The sequence below is a fragment of the Rana temporaria genome, chromosome 4 (genome assembly GCF_905171775.1).
Source record: "Rana temporaria chromosome 4, aRanTem1.1, whole genome shotgun sequence".
NCBI lineage: Eukaryota > Metazoa > Chordata > Amphibia > Anura > Ranidae > Rana > Rana temporaria.
The window spans coordinates 429,128,037-429,137,696 of NC_053492.1; positions in this window are offsets into that span (position 1 = coordinate 429,128,037).

The following is a 9,660-nucleotide window of genomic DNA, read 5'->3' on the forward strand; positions in this document are numbered from 1 at the left end:
AATACATTCTTACTTATATCTTAAAAATACATTCTTACTCATTTAACACAAAGTGAGTAAATATCTACAGTAGTCATTATAGCCTGCTGGTTTAGACATTTATCAGAAGTATCCGACCCGCACAGCCCCATCCCGCAGTCTCCCTAATTAGCCAAAGTTTCCATTACCCTACTAATGAGAATGAGAGCAAGGAGACGGTGGCTTCTACAGTCTGACAAGATCCAGCATCCGGCATGCAGGCGTATTTGTGTATTTGTATGTTTTTCTAGCAGGACCAAGAAGGAACTAAATAATTATTATGTTTAAGTGGCCCCCCACGTTGCTATACATTTTTCACAATTCTGCTTTGTGGGAAAATCTCTTAAAACACATTGTCACTTTGAAGCCATTGATTTTAATTGAATGTTGGAATAAGTTGCAAGGATGGAGAGCATGTGGATTTTATTTTTTCTGATGCAAGTAGCATGCCATCTCCTCGTCTATGAAGGGTTGGGTCTTCCTTTCTTGGACTGGGGTACATTTATTGAGAACACTGCCATTGTTTCTTCTCTTATAGAACTTATTTGGTTGTGTGTCCAGCCAAAATAGTTTTTCTTGTTTTTGGATCGCACAGTAAAGCCCTGTACACACGATCGGTTTGCCCGATGAAAACAGACCGATGGACTGTTTTCATCGGACAAACCAATCGTGTATGGGCCACATCGGTTTGTTTTCCATCGGTGAAAAAAAATAGAACATGTTTTAAATTTTTCCTATGGATAAAAAAGCGATAGAAAAAAACGATCGTCTGTGTGGAAGTCCATCGGTCAAAAATCCACGCATGCTCAGAATCAAGTCGACGCATGCTCAGAAGGATTGGACTTCATTTTTCTCAGCACGTCGTAGTGTTTTACATCACAGCGTTTTGGCACGGTCGGATTTTTGACTGATGGTGTGTAGGAAAGACTGATGAAAGTCAGCTTCATTGGATATCCGACGAAAAAATCCATCGGATTAGATTCCATTAGATATCCGATCGTGTGTAGAGGGCTTTAAAGCGGGGGTTCTCCCTAAATTATTATTTTTTTTCTAGCATGTCATTCAGCATAGTAGCGTGAGCTACAGTATGCCTTTATATTTTTTTTTAGCGCTGTACTCACTGTTTAATCGGATTGTAAAGTTTCAGGGGAATGGGCGTTCCTATGCAAAGGGCTCGTGATTGACGGTCGGCTATGGCACGTCACGCTTCACGGAAATAGCTGAAATAGGTATTTGCCCTTCACGGCGCCTGCGCAGTCAGCTCCGATGTCTGTGCGCAGGCGCCGTATAGCGACGGGAAGAGCCGAGACCTACTCCGGCTATCTTCGGGGAGTGTGACGCGCCATAGCCGGCCGTCAATCAACTTCCCTCTGGATGAGAACGCCCATTCCCCGCGAGGAGTCTGAATCTTCACTGTAGGATTAAACAGTGAGTACGGGGCAAAAAAATAAAATAAAGGCATACTGTAGCTTGCGCTACTATGCTGAATGACATGGTAGAATGTTGTTACTGAGGGTGAACCACCGCTTTAAGGTTTTTTACTGCTGTCTGGGGATTCATAAGATAGATTTCCCTTCACTTCCTGTCCTTCTGACAAAGTTTTACCAGACAGGAAATGAGGGGAACTCTCCAGCAGCAACATAGATGGCAAATAATCATTTTTTTTTTAAAAGTGGTTACAACCCTTACATACAGTATCTCACAAAAAGTGAGTACACCTCTCATATTTGTGTAAATATTTTATTTTATCTTTTCATGTGACAACACTGAAGAAATTACACTTTGCTACAATGTAAAGTAGTGAGTGTACAGCTTGTATAACAGTGTAAATTTGCTGTCCCCTCAAAATAACTCAACACACAGCCATTAATATCTAAACCGCTGGCAACAAAGGTGAGTACACCTCTAAGTGAAAATGTCCAAATTGGGCCCAATTAGCCATTTCCCTCCCCGGTGTCATGTGACTCATTAGTGTTACAAGGTCTCAGGTATAAATGGGGAGCAGGTGTGTTACATTTGGTGTTATCGCTCTCCCTCTCTCATACTCTGAGGATCTGAAAAAAAAGAATTGTTGCTCTACATAAAGATGGCCTAGGCTATAAGAAGAATGTCAAGACCCTGAAACTGAGCTGCAGCAAGGTGGCAAAGACGATACAGCGGTTTAACAGGATAGGTTATACTCAGAACAGGCCTCGCCATGGTCGACAAAAGAAGTTGAGTGGACATGCTCAGCATCATATGCAGAGGTTGTCTTTGGGAAAAAGACGTATGTGCTGTCAGCATTAATGCAGAGGTTGAAGGGGTGGGGAGTCAGTCTGTCATTGCTCAGACCATATGCTGCACACTGCATCAAATTGGTCCGCATGGCTGTCATCCCAGAAGGAAGCCTCTTCTAAAGATGTTGCACAAGAAAGCTCACAGTTTGCTGAAGACAAGCAGACTAAAGACATGGATTACTGGAACCTGTCCTGTGGTCTGATGGGACCAAGATAAACGTATTTGGTTCAGATGGTGTCAAGCGTGTGTTGTGGCAACCAGGTGAGGAGTACAAAAAAAGTGTGTCTTGCCTATAGTCAAGCATGGTGGTGGGAGTGTCATGGTCTGGTGCTGCATTAATGTTGCTGGCACTGGGGAGCTACATTTCATTGAGGGAACCATGAATGCCAACATGTACTGTGACATACTGATACAGAGCATGATCCCCTCGCTTCGTAGACTGGGGCGCAGGGCAGTATTCTAACATAAGGACCCCAAACACACCTCCAAGACGACCGTTGCCTTGGTAAAGAAGCTGAGGGTAAAGGTGATGGACTGGCCAAGCATGTCTCCAGACCTAAACCGTATTGAGCATCTGTGGGGCATCCTCACCTGTGCCCAGCAATGCAGCCTCACCGGTGCTCACATCTCAGTCTCATCTGTGTTCAGCAATGCAGCCTCACCTGTGCCCAGGAATTAAACCTCACCTGTGCCCAGGAATGCAGCCTCACATGTGCCCAGGAATGCAACCTCACCTGTGTCCAGGAATGCAGCCTCACCAGTGCCCACATCTCAGCCTCACCTGTGCCCAGGAATGCAGCCTCAACTGTGTCCAGGAATGCAGCCTCACCTGTGCAGGGGATCAGAGAGGAAAAGGAGAGCAGGCTGGATCATGACACAGGCCGGCGTCACCCGCTGTGTCAGCTTTAATTTGAATCGCTTGGTGCCCGTCATAACATAAGTCCCGCCTCCTGGATTGGTTCCCACCTATGATAGGCAGCACATGTTCTGGCATTGGATAAGTGAGCTGTCTGTCAAAGGAGCATACAAGGAGTCGGGACTTTGTGACACTGGGCACCCGGCGATTCAAATTAAAGCTGACACAGTGGGGACGCTGGCCTGACACCTGCCAGTGTGTGGCACCGGGTTTGGGCCACCCCCCTCTGCCTAAGCACCCACCCTACAATCCTGGGACAAAACCGGGGTCAGACAGGCTCCAGGGACAGTGTCCTCGGTCCATGGGCCCCATATTTGGGACTATAGCCCCAGAAGATTTTCCCTAGTGACGCCACTGCTTAGTGCTATTAATTAGGACACACTATAGAGGGATATGCTTTGTTCATATTTCATGTCTGAAGTTTACAACCACTTAATGTATGGCAGTGTTTCTCAATTCCAGTCCTCAGGCCCCCCCAACAGGTCAGGTTTTCAGGATTTCCCTCAGATGAAAAGGCTGTGGTGATTACTAAGGCAGTGAAACTGATCAAATCACCTGTGCAAAATAATGGAAATCCTGAAAACCTGACCTGTTGGGGGGGCCTGAGGACTGGAATTGAGAAACACTGATGTATGGTAAGGTGAGTACCCGTTTGATTTTTATTTCTGTCTTTCTCCATTACAGATTTTAATTTATTTACTGATTAGAAAAAACATTCTCAGTAGGACAGGAAGTGAGGGAAAATCTCTCTAAGGCTGGAATTACACTTGTGATTTCTGAATTCGCACAGGATCACATGATTTTGTGCACATTTACCATGCAAAAAAATAAAAAAGTTGCACTTTCATTGCCATATATTGTTAATGGCGCCCTAAATGCTGCAAAAAGCTTGAAACTCAAAAAGGTGCATGAGCTATTTTGCTGAATTTGTTGTGCATAAGGCAGTCCATTTAAATGAATGGGCTGCCCTATGCATGCAGTTTGACAATGCGCAGAAATTATCCATACGTGTGATGTCTGGCATCACACATCATAGTTTGAACAAGGCCTAACAGAGTCCCTGATAGTAAGAAAAGCCTGAAATTAGTTCTAATACTTCCACGCTCTATGCAAAATGAAAAAAATAATTGGCTTGACATACTTTATTACTTTATATTCAGTACATCCGAAATATATATTAATGACATCTGGAGCATAAAGAAGACATCTGCTTGACAGGTTCAAAATGTTAGCAAAAATGTGTACAAGAGGAAGGGGGTGTGTAATCATATCTTACATATGTGCTATTCAGCGCAGATCACCCTCTATTCACTTATGGAATATCTGGATCAATGGAGCATATTTCTATTACATAGCTCCCAACTGTCAATGATTTCGAGGGGCTGTTTCTGATTTGTAACAATGTTCCCCCCTCATTTGTCCCTGTTTTTGGTCTGATCTATATAGTTGTATATAAAATGCACTATTTATTTTTAAAAAAGTGTGTCACAATGTTAAGCCTTTCATCCAATTTCTAAATTGCATTTATACATTTTAAAAATCATTATAGAGCAATAATAATGGTAAAAAAGCACTTGTGTAAATGTATTTATTTTATATTGTATATATTGTTAAATGCAAAAAGGAGACATGATTCTGTAACTTCAATCAGTTCAGATGTGTAAATTATTATGCCTTTCGGGATGATGGTAGAGCAAAAGAAAAAAGCTTCCACTTTTTGATTGTTTTTGTGTTGTATTTTTTTATTCCTCTTTTTTAGGTAGCGAATAATACATTCATACATTTTAGTTATATAATTTTATATGGTGCCATTATTTGCTTAGCACTTTATGGTAGGGTAGACCAAATACATTAAAGAGTTTGTTTGCCCAAAAAACAAAGGGCCAGATTCAGGTAGACTTACAAAGGGCGTATCAGTAGATACGCCGTCGTAAGTCCGAATCCCCACTGTCGTATATTTAAGCGTATTCTCAAACTGACATACGCTTAAATATTGCTAAGATACGACCGGCGTAAGTCTCCTACGCCGTCGTATCTTAACTGCATATTTACGCTGGCCGCTAGGGGTGTGTACGCTGATTTACGCCTAGAATATGTAAATCAGCTAGATACGCCTATTCACGAACGTACGCCCGGCCGTCGCAGTATAGACATGCCGTTTACGTAAGGGGTTTTTAGGCGTAAAGATAAACCACGAAAAAGATGGCGCAGCCAATGTTAAGTACGGATGTCCGAACCGCGTCAAATTTTTCAAGTTTTACGATGTTTGCGTAACTCGTCCGTGAATGGGGCTGGCCGTATGTTACGTTCACGTCGAAAGCATTGACGATTTGCCGACGTCATTTGGAGCATGCGCACTGGGATACGTCCACGGACGGCGCATGCGCCGTTCGATCGAAACGTCATTTACGTGGGGTCACACTTAATATACATAAAACACGCCCACAGCTTCAACATTTGAATTAGGCGAGCTTACGCCGGCCCTAATACGCTACGCCGCCGTACGCCGTAACTTCGGGCGCAAAATCTTTGAGAATACCATACTCGCCTCTCAAAGTTACGGCGGCGTAGCGTATAGGAGATACACTAGGCCTGCCTAAAGGTATGTGAATCCAGCCCAGTAGTTTTATATTTTGTACCTTACCCAAAAATTGAAGTTTTATATATTTTTTAGCTTAGTCAGATGCAGTGGCTACATTAGTTTTATTTATTCAAGCCGTCTGTTATTTTTTTTTCACAAGGTGATTTTGCCAGTAACGCACTCCCAGCCTTAGGATGACAACTGTTACCTTTCTGTACCAGGACAACAGAAACAACATAGCACTACAGAACACTGCCCCTCTCCTTTTCTCCACAACATAGAAGGGTATGACTCTCAGGTCCTCAGAGATAGATGAGAACAATGCAATTGGTAATGCTCAGCATAGTCAAAAACACAGCAACACAGCTCAAAAGTTTTCTAGAAAGATCAATAGGTATTTTTTATGTTATCAGATACACTATATTGCCAAAAGTATTGGGAGACCTGCCTTTACACGCACATGAACTATAACGGCATTCCAGTCTTAGTCCATAGGGTTCAATATCGAGTTGGCCCACCCTATGCAGCTATAACAGCTTCAACTCTTCTGGGAAGGTTGTCCACAAGGTTTAGGAGTATGTCATGGGAAGGTTTGATCATTCTTCCAGAAATGCATTTGTGAGATCAGGCACTGATGTTGGACAAAAAGGCCTGGCTTGCAGTCTCTGCTCTAATTCATCCCAAAAGTGTTCTATCGGGTTGAGATCAGGACGCTATGCAGCCCAGTCAAGTTCCTCCATCCCAAACTCGCTCATCCATGCCTTTATGGACCTTGCTTTGTGCACTGGTCCAAATCATTTGGTGGAGGGGGGATTATGGTGTGAGGTTGTGTTTCAGGGGTTGGGCTTGGCCCTTTAGTTTCAGTGAAGGGAACTCTTAAGATGTCAGCATGCCAAGACATTTTGGACAATTTTATTCTCCCAACCTTGCAGGTAACAGTTTTGGGATGGCCCCTTCCTGTTCCAACTTGTCTGTGCACCAGTGTACAAAGCAAGGTCCATAAAGACATGGATGAGTGAGTTTGAGGTGGAGCAACTTGCTAAAGAAGCTGAGGGTAAAAGTGATGGACTGGCCAAGCATGTCTCCAGGCGTAAACCCTATTGAGCATCTGTGGGGCATCCTCAAACAGAAGGTGGAGGAGCACAGTATCTCTAACATCCACCAGCTTCGTGATGTCATCATGGAGGAGTGGAAGAGGACTACAGTGGCAACCTGTGAAGCTCTGGTGAACTCCATGCCCATGAGGGTTAAGGCAGTGCTGGAAAATAATGGTGGCCACACAGAATATTGACACTTTGGTGTCTAGACAGTACATAGTTACATAGTTAGTCAGGTTGAAAAAGACACAAGTCCATCCAGTTCAACCATAAAAAAAAAAAAATTGGTTACTCTGCACTCCTGACAATTGTCCCCCTACAACAAGAAAATAATTAACATTACCCTTAATAGCAGGATCACCAGTTATTTTTTTTTATGAAAACTGCAGATTTAAAAAAATATACATTTTTTTGGTATTAAATTAACATATTAAAGCTGAGGTTTCTTTTTTTTTTTCCAGGGGGATACGGCAGTTAGCAGTTAGTTATGTGTAATGAGTTGTATCTTATTACCTGCAGATGGCTGCCTCTGGCAAAAATGTTCTCTGCTATGCCTCCTTCAAACCCGCCCAGTACTGTCCTGGTAAGCTATGAATAAGCACTAAAGTTTGGTGTGAAACGTGTCAGCTTTTTACCCCGCTTGCTGTGGCATGCTTTTTGTGTGTTTTTTTATTTTAAAATAAAAGCAATTTATTTTTGGAGTACGGCTGTCCAGAACGTTTTTCCTTCATTTTTGCATCATTCCATGCATTGCCAGCACCCGTGGCTTTGGATCAGGTGAGGATACTTTCTGGTTAGTATCCTAGAGCGGTGATTTCTCTTTTTCAGTACTGTCCTAAGTTGGTGTATTTCAGTGCTGTGAAGGGTAACAGCCACTGCTGCTACTGAGAAAAGTTGCACCAACCCCCCTTCTGCCCTCTCTGCCATTAAAATAACTTGTTCTATTATTGTCCCACAATGCATCATGTTCTGTGAATGGGCGGTGGAAATCCTGTCATTCAACTGCTGCACATCCATTCTTCAAATGTGAAGTATTATGGGACAATAATAGTATGATTTCTGTGAATGGTGGAGAGGGGGCAGAAAGGGGCGGGCGAACAGCGCAACTTTTCTCAGTAGCAGAGGCTGCTGTTAATCTTCATAGCCTCGGAAGATAGCCAATATCTGGCTCTGAAAGAGACACAGCAGGGAAGATTATTGCCAGAAGCAGCAGCATGCAGTTAACGGATACACACCATTGAACATAACTAATGTGTTTCGTGCTGTACCCCCGCCCTTTAAAGCTGAGATGAGATATTTGTGTTTGGGTGAAGATATACTTTAACATAGCTCCCAACTGTCCCTGATTTCGAGGGACTGTCCCTGATTAGGAGCAATGTCCCTCTGTCCCTCATTCGTACTTATTTATCCCTCATTTTGGCCTGATCTATATAGATGTATATAAAATGTACTCATCAAGAAGTGTTTTGCAGCGCTAAACCTTTCATCTGATTTCTAAATTGCTGCATTTGTAAATTCCACAAGCCATTATAAAGGAATAGTAGTGGTAAAAAAACGTACTTGTAGGTTTAACCAATCTTGTTTTTTTTGTGCAATTCTCCTTTAAGGGGGCGTGGCAAGGAGTGTGTCCTATGCCTGCATAATTTTGCTGATAGGTGTCCCTCATTCCCATCTCAAAAAGTTGGGAGGTATGCTTTTAGGCCACTGTTTTGATGCAATTCTTTCTTTATGTAATTCAAGACTTAATTTCCAAATTTAACAGAGTGTACCTTTACAAATAATTAGATGTTTCCTGAGATTTTGATAAAATACTCAGATTCTTATGAATTTCAGAAACGAAAAAGTATCCCTTAGTATTGAACTAAGGGATACTTTTTCATTTCTGAAATTCATAATCTCTAAAGGTTCTGCCATGTGCTCACAGTCATCTGTGGTGGAAATATTCCCAAGCAGTTTTGTTAATGCAACATCCACAGTATTTTCAAATGTTGATACTACGAAAATGTAATGTGATTGGATTTGGACAAGAGCCTTAAACAGACCACCCTCTTTATTTATTTTCATGCCAATCAGATCACACAAACTCTGGTAGAATGTTGAAAGTATTCCTGGGCTTTACATTGCGAGACATTCCTATGCCTCATAAATATCTTTCCTCATCTCATTATAAAGGAACACTATTTTCTCATTCTTTTCAGGAACCTTTCTAGAGAAATCTCTGATGGGAAAAGTAAGAATACATCCTTAGGGATGTGGTGGATTAGAGACCGAGATAATGCTAAAGATGGCTAAAGTTGTGGAGAAGTTTAAAGTAGGCTTTGTACATCTCATGGAGCACTGTTCAATCCATCATCCAAAAATGAAAAGAGTATGGCACAATTGCAAACCTACCAATAGATGGCCGTCCACCTAAACTGGCAGGCCGGACAAGGAGAGCATTAATCAGAGAAGCAGCCCAGATGCCGATGGTAACTCCGGAGCAGCTGCAGAGATCCACAGCTCAGGTGGGAGAATCTATCCACAGGACAACTATTATGCCGCGTACAAACGGTCATTTTTTGTGATGAAATAAAATGACATTTTTAAAAATGTCATTTAAAATGATCGTGTGTGGGCAAAATGTCATTTTATGTCTTCTGAAAAATGACAAAAAAAAAATTCGAACATGCTCAAATTTTTTATGTCATTTTTTAAAATGTAATTTTTTGTGTCATAAAAAATGATCGTGTGTGGGCAAAAATGACGTTTTAAACCCGCACATGTCCAGAAGC